The 17797-nt window shown below is 43.1% G+C and overlaps 1 long non-coding RNA gene across 1 annotated transcript; it reads right to left on the reverse strand.

Annotated features, from left to right (window-relative positions):
- Positions 1-314: 314 nt before the first annotated feature.
- On the reverse strand, positions 315-5665 carry LOC148114488 (uncharacterized). The gene is made up of 3 exons (XR_015733628.1): positions 5577-5665; positions 1567-1637; positions 315-590 (listed from the first exon to the last, which is right to left on the reverse strand). It is a non-coding gene; the product is annotated as an uncharacterized LOC148114488 (long non-coding RNA).
- Between the last annotated feature and the right edge of the window lie 12132 nt (positions 5666-17797).

The following is a 17797-nucleotide window of genomic DNA, read 5'->3' on the forward strand; positions in this document are numbered from 1 at the left end:
TCTTACAACCTTTCTTGAATCACTGCAGTTGTAACGTTTGTAACACGGTTGTTAAATGAATCTGGCTTCCCCGTTGACTTTGCTTCCCAGAAGGTCCCAAAAGAGGGATCATATGACCCTGGACACTGCCACCATCATAAATATGATTCAGCTGCCAAGTGTCTGAATTTTGATCTTGTGACTGTGGAAATGCTGCAACAATCATAAGTGAGAAAATTGGTAAGAAGTCACTTTTTTTTCAGTGGTGCTGTAACTCTGAACAGTCACTAAATGAACTGCTGCAGGTCGAGGACTATCTGCACTTTGTCCAGATTTCTGTCCCGGGCTTCTTCCATGAGCTCCAGGCAGCCTAAACCACAGCTTGGCCTTCAACTTTCTCCTACAACCGGCCTATGAGGTAGGTAGTCCATTGGCTTTTAGAAATCCGTGTCATTCATCTGTGTCATTGGCCTCTGATGCTGAACTGTGGAGTTCTTGATGCTCTCTGAGTTTGGTTGTTGGCTTGTAGACATTTCATTACCCAGCCTGGTAACATCAGTTTGGAGCAAACCCTTCAGTCACCACGACTGGTCATTCAGGTAATGAAATCTCTGTAAGGAAAAACAACAACAACAAACAAATTAAGAGAGCATCAAGAACTCCACAGTTCAACCCTGAGCTTCTCCTGTCCTGTCCTGTCTTATCCCGTCCCGTCCCTTCCCCTCTCCCCTGTCCTCTCCTCTCCTCTCCTGTCCTCTCCACTGTTCTGTCCTCTCCCCTGTTCTCCCCTCCCCTCTCCCCTCTCCTCTCCCCTGTCCTGTCCTTTCCTTTCCTCTCCTCTCCTCTCCCCTGTCCTTTCCTCTCCTCTCCTTTCCTTTCCTCTCCTCTCCTCTCCTCTCCTCTCCTCTCCTCTCCTCTCCTCTACTCTACTCTACTCTACTCTACTCTACTCTATCCTTTCCTTTCCTCTTTTTTTCTCTCCTCTCCTCTCGTCTCCCCTGTCCTCTCCTCTCCTCTCCTCTCCTCTCCTCTCCTCTCCTCTCCTCTCCCCTATCCTTTCTTTTCTTTTCTCCTCTCCTCTCCTCTCCTCTCCTCTCCTCTCCTCTCCCCTGTCCTTTCCTCTCCTCTCCTCTTCTCTCCCCTCCCCTCCCCTTCTCTTCTCTCCTATTCCCTCCTCTCCTCTCCTCTCCTCTTCTCTCCTCTCCTCTCCTCTCCTCTTCTCTTCTCTCCCCTCCCCTCCCCTTCTCTTCTCTCCTCTTCCCTCCTCTCCTCTCCTCTCCTCTTCTCTCCCCTCCCCTCCCCTTCTCTTCTCTCCTATTCCCTCCTCTCCTCTCCTCTCCTCTCCTCTCCTCTCCTCTCCTCTCCTCTCCTCTCCTCTCCCCTCCCCTTCTCTTCTCTCCTCTTCCCTCCTCTCCTCTCCTCTCCTCTCCTCTCCTCTCCTTTCCTTTCCTCTCCTCTCCTCTCCTCTCCTCTCCTCTCCTCTCCCCTCCCCTCCCCTCCCCTCCCCCCTCCCCCTCCCCTGCTCTCCTCTCTTCTAGAAAAGGCCATCTCTGGTTTTGGAACAGCCTTCCTCCCCTTCCTTCATACCAGGGGATAAGAGCAGGAGTGAGTGACCTCTTCATCTTCTTGTGAGCATCCTAGAAACATCCATTTAGTCACTGAGGAAAGAAAGAAAGAAACTGGACTGAAATTTCTCTGCTCTAGTCTACGAAAGAAATGTTATCCATCCGTTCTCTTTTCCGAAATGGTTTGGGTCTGGAGATTGCAGAGAGGAGCAGAAAGGATATTGCTCTACTCTTCCTTTACGCTGAAACCGACCCCAAAGTATTTTTTGATTTTCTTCCCTGGGTTCCTAGTCTAAGAACGGTAAATTGTTCTCCAGCTCCTATTTACGGCTGCTTCTTCCGCTTGAGTACACAGAGAGAATGAGCTTTTTACCTTACGGAGAACATGCCACCATTAATTTAAGAAATCGTTTTTCTCCTTAAGTGAGGTTAAATATTTTCTACTTAGGGAAAAAAAAAATTATCCCAGGGAAGGACAAGGGCAGCTTTTTGAAATAATGATGCAACCTTTGCTTCTAGTCCTCTTGAATTTTCCCTTCCCTGAATCAGGTAGTTGGAAGAAAAAACAACTTTTGCTCAAGAAGGTAATCCAATCTTAATTGTGATGACAAAGATGATTTACTGCAAGGTTGGAGGTGGGCATATATATATTATAACCAAAAGAGAGAAATTAAAAAGGGAGAAAATGTGATAGAAATTGGTAAAAGCAAATATCATTTTTAACCATTTTCATATTTCTTTCAGTAAGGGAGAAGAATTAGGACAGGGTTGGAAAGAGAATGCTCTCTGACAATGTCCTCATTTTAATTGACAGAGAAATACAGTCTGGTGTTCAACTTTGCAATCACCCAGCTTCCCATTCAAGTAAATAAATAGAAGAACCATGCAAAAAAAAAAATCATTTCTCTCTCTTTCTCTCTCTCTTATCCATCTATCTATCTATCTATCTATCTATCTATCTATCTATCTATCTATCTATCTATCTATCTCTATCTATCTATCTATCTATCTATCTATCTATCTATCTATCTATCATCTATCTATCTATCTATCTATCTATCTATCTATCTATCTATCTATCTATCTATCTATCTATCTATCTATCTCTATGTGTGTCTGTCTGCCTCTCTCATCTATCTATCCTCTCTCTCTCTCTTTCTCATCTCTCTCTCTCTCTCTCACTCTCTCTCTCTCTCTCTCTCTCTCTATCTGTCATTTATCTTAGGATAGAATAACAGAGTTTGAAGGGACCTTGGAGGTCTTCTAGTCCAACCCCCTGCTTAGGCAGGAAACCCTACACCACTTCAGACAAATGGTTATCCAACATCTTCTTAAAAACCTCCAGTGTTGGAGCATCCATAACTTCTGGAGAAAAGTTGTTCCACTGATTAATTGTTCTCACTGTCAGGAAATTTCTCCTTAGTTCTAAGTTGCTTCTCTCCTTGATTAGTTTCCACCCATTGCTTCTTGTCCTGCCCTCAGGTGCTTTGGAGGATAGCTTGACTCCCTCTTCTTTGGGGCAGCCCCTGAGATATTGGAACACTGCTATCATGTCTCCCCTGGTCCTTCTCTTCATTAAACCAGACACCCAATTCCTGCAACCGTTCTTCATATGTTTTACCTTCCAGTCCCCTAATCAACTTTGTTGCTCTCCTCTGCACTCTTTCTAGAGTCTCAACATCTTTTTTACATTGTGGTGGCCAAAACTGGATGCAATATTCCAAGTGTGGCCTTACCAAGGTGTTATAAAGTGGTATTAACACTTCACATGATCTTGATTCTATCCCTCTGTTAATGCAGTCTAGAACTGTATTGGCTTTTTTTTTGTAGGTAGTCCTCAATTTACAACAGTTCTTTTAGTGACTGTTCGAAGTTACAACGGCACTGGAAAAAAAGTGACTTATGACCATTTTTCACACTTATGACCATTGCAGCATCCCCATGGTCACATGATCAAAATTTGGACGCTTGGCAACTGGCATGTGTTTATGATGGCTTCCAACCAGCAAAGTCAACAGGAGAAGTTGGATTTGCTTAATGACTGTGTGATTCGCATAACAACCGCAGCGATTTGCTTAAGGACCGTGGCAAAAAAAAAAAAGGTTGTAAAATTGGGCATGATTCAGTTAACAACCATTTTACATAACAATGGACATTGGGTCTCAATTGTAGTTGAGAACTAGTTGTATTGTGCAAACGTAGCTGTCAATCAACCACAGAAATTGTACACATTGTGCTCAGCCAAGTCAGTTCAAGGAGTAGCAGCTACTGCCGGTTTAATATGTAGCGTAAAATAACAGCAATGATACCTTATTTATTTAGTTGATGAATTGAATTTAGACGTATTGAGTGTACAAACGTTTATAGTATTTGTAAATGAGAACTTATAAATAACTTATAGTATTTATGAATGAGAATGTATAAATAATGTACAGTATTTATGAATGAGAACGTATAAATAATTTATAGAATTTAGGAATGAGAATTTAAAAATAATTTATAGAATGTATGAATAATTCATAGAATTAAATGTATATTATACAAAAATATAATCATGCTCTGAAACCTCAATTTGTCAGACCTACGGGCGGACAGGGAATGTCCATTATTGCTAAATGTCTGTTAAATAGAGAGTGATCATTGTGGAAATGTACATTATTGTATGATAGCATCGTCACATGAAAGACTCAAATTATTTATTGCTGACTTTTGCATAATGATATCATTATGCCAATGGTGTAAACCAGGGGTGTCAAACTCGATTTCATTGACGGCCGCATCAGGGTTATGTTTGACCTCGTGTGTGTGTGTGGCTAAGGTGGGTTTCCCGGGGTGGGTTCTACTTACCTTTACTATTGGTTCGCAACGGGGCCGTGCGCATACGCAGAAGTATTCTGATGACATCGGGTTCAGTGGGTGGAGCCTCCCGCTGGTTTTACTACCGGTTCTATAGAACCGGTGCGAACTGGGGGCAACCCAGCTTGATGACACTTGTGTCGTGGGCACCTGTGTTGGCCCGAGCACTCTGCCAGCAAAAACAGGCTCCTGAGCTCCATTTCCGGCTGCGACTGCCTCCTGCAACCCTCTTCCACTGAAAACAGAGCTCGGGAGGGCTGCATGGGTTTTAGCTGGAAGAGGCACCGCAGGCCGATCCTTCGCTGATTCCAGGGCAGCCCCGTGGGCCAGATCTAAGTATGCCATGGGCCGGATTTGGCCCGCGGGCCTTGAGTTTGACACTCTTGGTGTAAACTACCAACAAAATCTGGTTGCTGCATGTAAAGTCCATTGTATTGAGGTCCTTTAATTGAGGTTGCATTGTGTATTCTGCCTTCTCTATGGAAACCAAGATATCTTAGAAAGAGCACAGAGAAAAGCAAACAAAGATGATAAAGGGACTGAAGAACAGTTGCTGGAATTGGGTAGGTCTAGTTTAATGAAAAGAAGGACTAAGGGTGATATGATAGCAGTCATATCATTGTGAGGCTGCCACAAAGAAGGGGGGGGGTCAACCTATTCTCCAAAGCACCTGAAGGCAGGACAAGAAGCAATAGATGGAAATTAATCAAGGAGAGAACCAATTTCCTAATAGTGAGAACAATTAATCAGTGGGACAGCTTGCCTCCAGGAGTTGTGGGTGCAGCAGCAGCGCTGCTGGGGGATTCTGGGAGTTGAAGTCCACCCATCTTCAAGCTTCCAAGGTTGAGAAACACTGTTCTAAACAGAAAGAACATCAGGACCTTGGACAGGGCCAAGTCCTGTTAATGAAATTCCTAGAACAACAACTGCATATTTCCTTTTAGTAAATGATCTCAACGGAACTGCACCCTTGTAGAGATAGTCACAATCTAGTCCGGAATTACTATCAGCCTTACTGGAAAGCTTTCTGGGCTACTAGAAAAAGTTCACCGGATTTTGCAAAACTTGCTTTTCTGCAATGTTGGAGAAGCTTGAACTTCTGCTGGATGCTGAATTGGAAAAGTCTAGAATATGTCGGGGCAGGAAGGATTGGGGCCAGGGGTAGTATTCACTTACCTTCGCTACCGGTTCGCAAAAGTGAGAGTGTGCATGCAGGATCTTCCGCGCATGCGCAGAGCGTCAAAAACGGGATGCAATGACGTCCGGGAGGGTGGGCGGAGCCTCCAGCAGCCGCCGCTTCCAGTTCGCACGGTAGAATACCGTCACTGATCGGGGTCACACATTAGGTTCCAGTGAACCTGGTTTATTATTCCTGCCTATTCATTGCCTATTCACAAGATGTCAACCCTGAAGCTGACCTGGCCGAAGCCCTCTTGAAAGCTTCAGTGTTGCTGTCAGTGTTCCAGCGCTGACATATGAATAGGAGAGGAGAAGCTTGAACTTTTGCCTACTTAATTCCTTTGAAGATTCTGTCTCCTCGGAGATGGGAGGAGGGGGAACATTCCTGTGATCTGACGGAGATGGGATGAGGAGAGTGGCTTGGAAGATAGCCAATGAGATGCATGGACTTCAATTCCCAAAATTCCCCAACCAGTATGCCTGGTTGAGGAATTCTGGGAGTTGAAGTCCATGCATCTTAAAATAGCCAAGTTTGGGAAACACTGGCTTAGACTATTTGTAGGAATGTAACAATTCTAGGCTGATTACTCACTTGACTCCACCACCACTGCTCCTCTGTCTAGCACTGAGTGACCCACCTCCAGTGTTTTTCAGAACTTAGCATCTATAAACATGGGGATGATTTCGGGGATGAGGGGAGATGCTGTATTGCAAACAATGAGAAAAAAGAGACAGGAACCCCCAGTGGCTTAATGGACCGAAAAAGAAAATTAGGAAAGACCCACCTTAATGAACCAAGCAGTCAAAAGTGATGGCAGAATTTTCAGACTTGCAATATTCTGTTAACTTAGTCTTAACATAAAGTAGAACTAGTTTATCTAATCATCATCTGGATTCTAAGCCAGACTCTCTTTACTCCTGGCAGGGCCCCCTCCCCTTCAGCTGGTGGTTCCAGCCCAATACAGGTAGTGCTTAAATTACGGCCACAATTGAGCCCAACATTCCTGTTGGTAAGTGAGAAATTTGTTAAATGAATTTTGTCTGATTTTATGACCTTTCTTGCCACAGTTGCTAAGTCAGTCACTACAGTTCTTAAGTTAAGAACATGGTTGTTAAATGAATCTGGGCTTCACCATTTGACTTTGCTTGTCAGAAGGTTGCAAGATGTGATCACATGACCCTGGGACATTGTAACTGTCATAAATATGAATCAGTTGCCAAGTGTTAAATTTTGATCACGTGACCACGGGGATCAACGGTCATACATGTGAAAAATTGTCATAAATAATTTTTTTTCAGTGCTGTTTTAGTGTTGAACCCGGGGTGCTTTTAGCAGGTTCTGACAGGTTCTGGAGAACCGGTAGCGGAAATTTTGAGTAGTTCATAGAACCAGCAAATACCACTTCTGGCTGGGCCCAGAGTGGGGGAGGGAATGGGGATTTTGCAGTATGTTGGATGCTTATCCTACGGTTGGGTAGATAATATATAGAAAACTATGTTCTGTAACTTTAACTGCTACAAGATGACTAATTGGCTGTGCTAAGCAGACATAAAAGAAGGCAGGAAGTTCATTCACTTCTGCTCCTGCTATTAGAAGGTTGAACTGCTGAAAGGAACTGTGTCTGTGTTACTGAAGAGAACTGGAATTGTAAGCAAACTATGTTTCTGTGTTGAACCGTTTGAAGAAGTGTTATCTTTGTTTTGAGAAGCCAAGTTTGTTTTACTACAAGTAAAGACTGTTTATTTCCTTTAGACGTTCAGAGTCTGTGAGTATCTGTGTGTTTTGCTAAGCAACGTATCTATTCGCTGTCTGGTCCGTTGCACCACTTTGCAGAGGGCAGTTTTACCCTCAACACTGGTTATGGGCCCAGGACCAGAGTGTGTGTACCAGTTACAGCAATAAGAGAGTTGCGACGCACATTATTGCTCCAGACGTTCTGATACATATTTAATATCCTGGTGAGGATGGCACAAGGTCAAGCTCCCAACTTATCGCTGGTTACCCGGCTGGATGGCACCAACTACAAATCCTGGTCCACCAAGTGCAGTCCCCTGTTGCACAAAGAAGGGCTATGGGATGTAGTGCAGAATCCACCAGATGTGACCTCCTGGAATGCTGACGATGCCGAGGATGCCAGGAAGATAGCCGAGTTCCAGAGGAAGAATGAGAGTGCATTGTGTATTATTGGTTTGTCTCTAGACGATACCCAGCTTGTTCACATCGAGGGTGAACAATCTGCTGCAAGATGCTGGGATAATTTGAAACATCTTTATGTTCGTGACACTGTGGGGGCGCAAATTAACATTACACGAAAGTTGTTTCGCACACGACTCCTTAAGGGTGGTGACATGTTAACACACCTGATTTGCATAAAAAGCATTTTTCGAGAGCTACATCAAAAGGAGGTGGTTTTTTCCAAGCAGCAACAGGTTTATATACTGTTATCATCGCTAGATGACAGCTACGACGACGTAGTAACATCCCCTGGAGTGGGGTGGGAATGGGAATTTTGCAATATCCTTCCCCTGGAGTGGGGTGGGAATGGAGATTTTGTAGCATCCTTCCCCTGCCACGCCCACCAAGCCACGCCCACCAAGCCACGCCACGCCCCCAGAACCGGTAGCAAAAAAAATTTGAATTCCACCACTGCTTCGAACGGTCACTAAACCAATTGTTATAAGTCGAGGACTGCCTCTATAGGTGGAGCATGCATGGCTCAGTTTGCTCCCATGAACTCTGGTGTTAATAAACACCAAGAATGAATCCAGAATGTTTTATTTATGAGGCCATTTTGACTCAAGGTAATTATATCACCAGATAATTTAACTTCCCCTCTATGTTATTTCTTACATAGTGTCATGTATCAAAAATAGTCCAGTCCATACCCATCCCTGGTTCTATCTGCTCTTTGATAAAGTGTGATCTTCTTGCCCGCATAATATATCAGCAAATGTCCCTATGGGAGTGAGTTGCAGTCTTGCCAGGAAAAAAATAAATAAATCCATAAAATAATTTGTATATAAACAGAGACAATGCATTTCCCTGACTTTTAGCACAATGAAATGCTTCCCTTTGCAGATGATGGTTTTGTGGTTCAGAAAACATCAATACATTTTATTCTTCTTCGTCTTTGGCAAATAAAGCATTATAAATACACCGTCCCAGTACAATAGCTTTCAACAAAACATCGCCTTGTCAGTGCACTTGCAATGTGCCAAGGTAAGCCAGGAACGAAAGCCACAGGTAACCTACAAATGAAAGGAATAATAAAAAAAAAGGAGAATGCGTCTAAATTTATATTTATCGTGCCTAAAATTTGGCCTTCCTCTCAGGAGCTGATGATCTTTTATCAACAGGATAATGCTTCAGAGTAGGCGTCATTCAGAGCTAGATTAAATAGACCTCTTGATTTCAGCCAATAGATCATTTTAAGACCCGGCACCTAAATTCACATCACATGCCAAATGTCAGTGGAGATTCTCAATCATCCAGATCATGATTGTTCCAAAGGCGCTTATCCAAAAGGCAACTGGGCTTCCTTGGGATTTTTTGGGGATGGTTTTTTGTTTTGTTTTGTTGGCTTTTTGTTCATCACATGGTTTTGTTGTCCTTCCTTCCTTCCTTCCTTCCTTCCTTCCTTCCTTCCTTCCTTCCTTCCTTCCTTCCTTCCTTCCTTCCTTCCTTCCTTCCTTCCTTCCTTCTCCCTCTCCTCCGCCTCTTTTAGCAATTATTCAATTATTGACCTCCTCCTCTCTGCCACAGCCCCTCAGATATTGAAACACCATAAATAAATGGTGGACTGGCAAAAGTAGGGAACTTTTTGGTCTTCCGGGAATGTGCATCCAATTTGTTAAATCTCGTCAACTATCGTGGAGGAGTTCAGACCTGCTCCAGCTGGCACTTATCCTGGTGCCCTGAAACTTTCCAAGGTTTCCATGACATCATACAGTAGCTGTAGAGCCCATCAGTTAATTAAATACTGTATCCATGTGTTCTTAGTTAATTGATGTTTCTTTCTGGGTTCTTTTGTGCTATGGTGTGGCATTGCTTCTGTTTCACTGAGCAAACACAGAGGAAGAAGCACACGTGTGTACGCTCGCGCGGAGAGGTTAATGTTTCTGCCTGGCATTTAAAAAAAAAAACATGTTAGAATATTATCTGTGGAAATCACTAGCCTGAAAATTCGGAATTTGTGGAGGGAAAGCTTTGATTTAACCCCCTTGGTAATAAGCATAGTACGTTTTTCAGGGAACTAAGGTGCGTTAGAAAAGAAAGTGATTTTTTTTTTTGCTAATTCGAGTACAGGTGGTCCTCTACTTATAACCATTCATTTAGCAACTGTTGGAAGTTACAGGATAACAGAATGACAGCGTTGGAAGGAAGCTTGGAGGTCTTCTAGTCCAACCCCCTGCTTAGGCCATTTCAGACAAATACCATTTCAGACTATACCATTTCAGACAAATGGTTGTCCAATCTCTTCTTTAAACCTTCCAGTGTTGGAACATTTGCAACTTCCTTCCTTCCTTCCTTCCTTCCTTCCTTCCTTCCTTCCTTCCTTCCTTCCTTCCTTCCTTCCTTCCTTCCTTCCTCCCTCCCTTCCTTCCTTCCTCCCTCCCATGCAGCAAGAAGAAACAGCTCCTTTCAGCTTCAGCACAGCCTAATTAGCACAAGTTGATTGGATCGGCCTCCCGACTCTCAGCTGTTTTGCTCTCAGCTGCTTTGCAGGGGCCTCTGCTGCTTGCTGCAAGGAGGTAAATTGCTGGAGCAGATTTTTTTTTTTCTTGTGCTAATCAAGCTATGCGGAAAACAAAAACGAAAGTAAAGCAGGCTGTTTGCTGTTTGCTGCAATGAGGCAAAATTGCTGGGAGACAGAGGCAGATTTCATTTTCTTGCTTTCCTCACCCAAAAAGGTAGGTGCGTCTTATAGTCCGGTGCGTCTTATACTCCGAACAATACAGTAATCAGTGGAATGGCTTGCACTGACTGACCCCTCAGAACCAGAATTACTACTGTGTTTCCCCAAAAATATGACCTCCCCAAAAGCAAGTCCTAGCTTGATTTTTACATGTGCGCCCAATATAAGCCCTAGCCCCCAAATTAGCCCTAATTAAGACCCCACTCACTCCAGGGTGCAGGGAGTGCGGTGAGGTGCACGGGTAAAAATTAACCTAGGGTGGGGTTGGGTGGTGCTGGAGCTGCCCTACTTACCATGCCTCGCCCACCCCGACACCTGCCTTGCTTTGCTGGCCCACTTCTTCTGCAGCCGGTTGCCACTGCTTGCGTGTGTTGCCCCCCCCCCCGGCCTCCATTTCGCCATCAGAGACCCTTCTGGAAAGGCCTCTGCAGCCGATAACAGAGCTCTGGATCAATCCAATTATCGGCTGCAGAAGCCTTTCCTGAAGGCCTCTGATGGCAAAAGGGAGGCGGGGGGGGGGCGAGGCGCACAAGCGACAAGAAACGGCTGCAGAAGAAGTGGGCCAGTAGTGGGCTCCTGCTGGGCGGGGCTGTCAGAGCCGCTGCCGCAAGGTGAGTCAGTGGAAGACTCCTGTTCTGTCCCTGTCTCACACACGCACCCCCACAGACAGGCAATAGTTAAAGAACTCAGCCGACAACAGTTTATCCGGTATCAGAATTGGCAGTAACTCAGTGGCTGGCTGCCAGGTATTCTTTACTCACGAGGGGGGAGTTTCTTCCTTCGTCCGGGAACAAAGCCAATACACAATAATCAACAAAGTCCAGTAAATACAAAGAAGGTCGTCCGATATCCGTTTTTTGCTTGTCACAGAGCTGAATCGGCCACCACACCCTCTTTAATACCCTGTGGGGTGTGGTCCAATGACTCAGCCTAATCCCTGGCACGCCTCTTCTTCTGTTGCACGCGCTTATCTCTGCGACGCTGCCGAGGATCCAGCCAAGACTCATCTCCCTCATTACTGTCCACCTGTGGCTGCGTGGACGTGCTTGGCCCCGGGCCTATCTCTTGACTTTCGGCGGACACCGAAGGCATTGCCAGAGAGGAGGGTCCTGGAGAGGGAGGCCTTGCCAACTCCTCTCCTTCACTCTCGGAGTCCTCTCCTGCCGTTAACACAGGCTCAGGTAATGGAGCCACAACAACTCCCTCCTCCAAAAATAAGACCTGATGTCTTTTTTGGTGGCAAAAAATATATAAGACTAGGTCTTATTTTTGGGGAAACACGGGTATTACTGATAGTCTAGAAGAGGCATTCCAGAGACAAGGAGCTGGTAATAGAGATCCCTGTTCCCCAATATCCAATCAATGGATGTTGGCATGGTGAACATCTCAGAAAGAATCTTTGTGTTCAGTTAGGAGCAGATGGGAAGATGCATTCTTATCCATTTATCTATCCAGACACACAGAGACAGATTTAGACATGGTGTATCAGCCTTGCCTTCATAGCCACAGATAGCAGGTGCAAAATCTGTGTCGGAAAATGTACATTTTCAAAATTCAATCCCACGTGAAACTCTATTTTCTGCCTGTTTAGGGAGAAAAGGAAAAGGAAACTTCAGCCTTTCGATCACCGAAACTGTTCTGACCCAGTTCCCCAAACACGACACTGTATTTAAATCAGTGATTCTTTTATTAGGAGCAGCCCCGGCAAGTTAACAAATCTATCTCAACACAAGTTAACAAATCTATCTCAACGCAAGTTAACAAATCTATCTCAACGCAAGTTAACAAATCTATCTGGCAGGGAGATGAATAGTTGTCTGCCACATCTATTCATCTCCGCCCCCTGCCTTTTATCCCCAGAACTAGGATGGGCCTCCACTAGCAGTGGTGGCTCTTCCGTCCCAAGGACCGGCCCATAGATTTCCACTGTTCTCCTCTCCTCTCCTCTGCTTTCTGCACATCTACACGTCAGGCACTGTACCCAGCTGTTCCTCCTCTTCCTCATCAGCCACCTCCAGACCTGGGGGCTGTTGACTCTCCATCTGAGAGCTGACGGATGCCTGTGTGTGTGTGTCTCTCTCTCTGACAGCTCCTTTTGCTTTTCCCGCTCGGAGCTCTCAGGTTGCCTTGATGCTGACTCTGACTCCCACACCACCTCCTCCTCCTCTGATTTGGCTGCTGGAGGGGCCGGCGGCCAACAGGCCACAATAAAAACCTTGCTTGATGGAACAGACCATTGTTGCAATGGGAGATGTTGGGGTGCCTACCCTTCTTTTGGATACCATCAACATATTGGTTTATTGAGGGTGCAGGAGAGCAGCACAATTAATTTTGCAAAAGGATGCATCTTCACATTATTACATAAGAGATCCCTTTTGTGACTGAAATAGCGCTGAAATGCCATCTCCTGCTGGAGGTGTGGGTTGGCCTTTTTACTTTACGAGTCCTAGATATAAACTGCTAGCGTGGAGGAGTAACAGGGAGATGTAATGCATGAGCAGTTTCTCAATCAGGCCAAACATAGACTAAGTGTTTCTGTAAAGATTCTAACGCAAAGCAGATTTAGCCCTGCTTTGAAGAGGCTTGCAAACTCAATTGATCCTCCAGAAGTCTGGAACTCAAAATGAGCCAGATATTCAACTATGGGTGGCCCTCAACTTACAAACACAACTGAGCTGAAAATTTCTGCTGTTAAGGGAGACGTTTGTTAAGTGAGTTTTGCCCCGTTTTACAACCGTTGTTGCCACCACTGTTAAGTGAATCACTGCAGTTGATAAGTCAGTAACACGGTTAGTAAGTGAATCTGGCTTCTCTGTTGATTTTGTTTGTTGCAAAAGGGGATCCCGTCAAATTATGCCGACTGGCGACTCCCAGGGGGAGGGCCTTCTCTGTGAGGGCTCCAACCCTTTGGAATGAACTGCCCCCTGAGATACGAAATATCCCTGATCTCCGTGCTTTCCGCCATGCCCTCAAAACCCTGATGTTCCAACAGGCGGGGCTAAACATATGAACATGTGAATGTTTTTAAAATGTTATCTAATTTTAGGTTCTATTTAATTGGGCCAAACTATGTTATAATAATAATTTTAATTAGCAATTTTATGATGTTTGTGTATCTATATTTTTCTTGACTGTACACCGCTTTGAGTCTTACGGGAGAAAGGCGGTATAGAAAGAGCCTTGGTAGTACAGTGGTTTAAAGCACCCTGTTATTAACACAGCTGCCTGCAATTACTGCAGGTTCGAATCTTACCAGGCTCAAGGTCGACTCAGCCTTCCATCCTTTCTAAGGTAGGTTAAATGAGGACCCAGTTTGTGGGGGCAATAAGCTGACTTTGTATAAAATATACAAAAGTATGAAGGCTATTGCTTAACGCATTGTAAGCCGCCCTGAGTCTCCGGAGAAGGGTGGCATATAAATCAAATTATTTTAAAAAAATAGAAATATAATAAATAAATAAGCATGAACCAATTGCCAAGCAACTTAATTTTGATCACGTGATCATGGGGAAATGCTACGAAGGTCATGAGCATGAAAAAGGGTCATATGTCATATTTTTCAGTGCTGTCGTAGGTTTGAACACTCACTAAATGAACTGTGGTAAGTCGAGGACTACCTGTATAGAACATAGAATCCTAGGGCTGGAAGGGACGTCAGAGGTCTTCTAGTCCAACCCCCTGCTCAAGGCCGGAGATCTTATACATTCCTGGCCAAATGATTGTCTGGTCTACTATTGAAAACCTCCAATGATGTGTAGCCATTGTCACTCATAAACTGACTACTCTGTTTAAAGAAAAGATAAGCACTTTTGTTTCCACATGGAACCCACTTCTGAATTCCACATGCTTGATGTGGAAAAGAATGAAACTTTGACTTTGGGTTTTGTAGATTAGATTGATAGAAATTTATCAATCAATTATAGAAATATAGAAATAGCTGCCTGCAATTACTGCAAGTTCAAATCTCACCAGGCTCAAGGTTGACTCAGCCTTCCATCCTTTCGAGGTAGGTAAAATGAGGACCCGGATTGTGGGGGCAATAAGATGACTTTGTATAAAAAAGAACACCGCTTGGGGGGGGCGAAAGGCCTACTAAGCAGATATATACAAAAGTATGAAGGCTATTGCTTACCGCATTGTAAGCCGCCCTGAGTCTCTGGAGAAGGGCGGCATATAAATCGAACCAATAAATAAATAAATGATGTTTATATTATTATGGAAAAACATAATACGTATTATGGAAAAACATAATACATAAGGACGTTGTAGCAGACAATTTTGTGTACTAAGCTTAGGTCAGACCATAGGTGGCGTAGTTTTAGATTGTCTAAACCCAAAATTTCAAGTCTGGTGGCATAAAGTATTCTACTGCGAGCAGAGGAGTGGAGGACTCTTCTCATGAATATCTCTGGACTCTCTCAATTGTATTAATGTCCTTTATACAGTGTGGATTCCAGGCAGATGAGCTGTATTCGAGAATTGGTCTGGCAAAGGCTTTGTGTGTGTATATATATGTGTGGCTCACAGGTTAATACAACTGCCTAACATGCAGGCAGCCCAAGTTCGAATCCAATTAAGGGTATGGCTAGCTGATGAGAGCTAAATAGCTTGAAATAGATTTATACTAGTCTCCCTTTATTTCCTTATCAGCGAAATATAAATTTGGTATACAATGGTTTGTCGCAGTCGGAATGCGACTGCTTGAGGGCTCCTGGATTGGAGCTGAAAGGCGAAAGGGATGCAGTATGCTCCCTCCCCCATGCTGGGGTAGACCAGGTATCTCGATAGAAAAACCCTTAATCTCTGCCCTGGCTCAAACTGATGAAGGGAGGAGAACTTGTGGCTGAGAGGTTAATATAACTGCCTAACATGCAGGCAGCCCAAGTTCGAATCCAAGTAAGGGTATGGCTAGCTGATGAGAGCTAAATAGATCTATATTAGTCTCCCTTTATTTCTTTATCAACGAAATATAAATTTTATATGTATATGTATATGTATATGTATATGTATATGTATATGTATATGTATATGTACTAGCTGTACATCTGTGCTTTGCTACGAAACTATGTGCTCAGGCTTGATATATATATAAATACAGGATTCTAGTCTAGTCTAATCTATCTAGTGTGCTGGGTATATTTAGAGTAACAGAATACAGCTTGAATGCATTAACTGTTAATCTTAGTTTTATTATCCAGGGGTGAAATCCAGCAGGTTCTGACAGGTTCTGGAGAACCAGTAACGGAAAGTTTGAGTAGTTCGGAGAACCGGCAAATACCACCTCTGGCTGGCCCCAGGAATGGGGAGGGAATGGGGATTTTGCAGTATCCTTCCCCTGCCACGCCCACCAAGCCACACCACGCCCACAGAACCGGTAGTAAAAAAAATTGAATTTCACCACTAGTTTTATCCAGGATAATTTGAATTTATAAATTCTAAAACAAGATAATGGTTACTTGGCATTTTTTTCTCGATAGGTAGTAGGGTAATTAGACAAATATTAGATACACCAAAAAAGAAAAAAAGAAAAAAGAAAGAAAGAAATACGAGAATCAATCTTACAAGCTGATCCATTGCTGATCTACGGTTCTTAAAAATATCAGTGAACAGAGATTTTATAAAAGTTGAAAAATCCCTTATTGGAAATCAGTAGGAATTAAATATTTGAGCACTTTTGACCAGAGGAAATCTCCCTCAAGAACAATTTTTAAAAACTCTATTAAGAACTCAGAAGGACAAGAATTTAGAACAGAGAATAAGTTTCACTGATAATATTGGCCTTAATTTACCTCAGTATCTCAAGAGAGAAGGAATTAACTGACTTCACAGATCAGGTTTCGGTTGTAAGCTTTAATTTTCTTATCTTCCATAGGTTTTTAGTTAAAGAATCATTTCAGTGCTTGAACATTTAATTATTTAACCAAAATTGGTTGGAGAATGAGATGGTTCAGGCACTGTTATCTGGAAGGGATAAAATGAAAATAAAAAGTTTTTTCTTCAGAAAAAAAAAAAATCAGGTTGGAGAAAAAAATTAAATAGACAAAAACTTTACCAAGCCTACTTTTTCAATGCTCTGAAAATTTTCTACTGTTCCTTCCGAATGTTAATAGTTGTAATCCAAACTAACTCCCTAATACAAAATTTGTGATGGACTGTTACCAGTGTGGGAAGTTTTGTATCAAAATATATTTTATTCCTTATACATTCTCCATCTTTCCTTAAACATTAACAGAATCCGTAATGGACTGAGAACCAGAATCTCTGCTGGATAATTGACGGTCAAGCTGATCCTAAATTAGTCAAGTGAAAATAGCAAATGGGGGGAAATCTCTTACTCAAACTTCCTTAAACCCCCAAATAAGTTACTCAGACCTAATCCACATATCAAAGGAGAAGGTCTGTAAACACACATAGAGTTAATTAAAATGGTCTCCCAGCATTTATGCTCACAAGAATAAACATCATAGATACGTCTAGAATCAACATGTACATACTTCCACACGCAGGACATGCTCCCCTATAAAACATGTCCCTGTACCCCATTTCTCTTCAGCTGTCTCCCAAAGCCAACCTCTTTGCTTTGGGGAATAAATATTCCTGCTTTCCTCACAATTGTTTGGCTTTCGTTTTTATTTATTTTGCGCAACCCTGGCTTGAGTTGGAACCCCCAAATTATTCTTCTGACACCAGGAATGATTTTCTAAGACAAACAGGGAGGAAGCGAATGTGCTAACATTTAAACATACTTTCTTCCCCCACAACATGGAATATATGGGAATTAAACCAACTTTGGTTGTAGGAATATTGGAAGCTCAGCCCAGATAGAAGACGTATATATTGGCAGATCTCTCAAATTGTTAAAGCATTTTTGCCACCTCCCTGATTAAAAATCGGTTTTCCTAGCTAAAAGATTTGAAGTCTATCTTTTTGTTCAATATTTAAAACAGTCTGAGGAAACAGACTTTGGGAATATGACCTAAATATCATCTTGATAGAGATCCTGCCCGAGATTTGCAGAAATCATCTGTTTCTGCTGAATCAGATTTTACTATTGGATGGGTTTTTTTTTTTTTTGCTCCGGTCCTTGATTTTCCTGCTAACAAACCATGTGACTTTGCTCACCTTATGAGGCGAATTGGACTTTAAATCCCAGATGTATAGGCAGTTTGAGATGAATCAAGCAAATTGTATATTTTTCCTCCCTTTGGGAATGTAAAGCTATCACGACATGTCTCTGCATTTCACCACATAAAGTGCGTTAAATTTGCTAGGCAAAATCCTATTTGGAGCAGATGTCTGAAG

The sequence above is a fragment of the Pantherophis guttatus genome, chromosome 3 (assembly GCF_059756535.1).
Source record: "Pantherophis guttatus breed Tessera chromosome 3, ASM5975653v1, whole genome shotgun sequence".
Taxonomy (NCBI): domain Eukaryota; kingdom Metazoa; phylum Chordata; class Lepidosauria; order Squamata; family Colubridae; genus Pantherophis; species Pantherophis guttatus.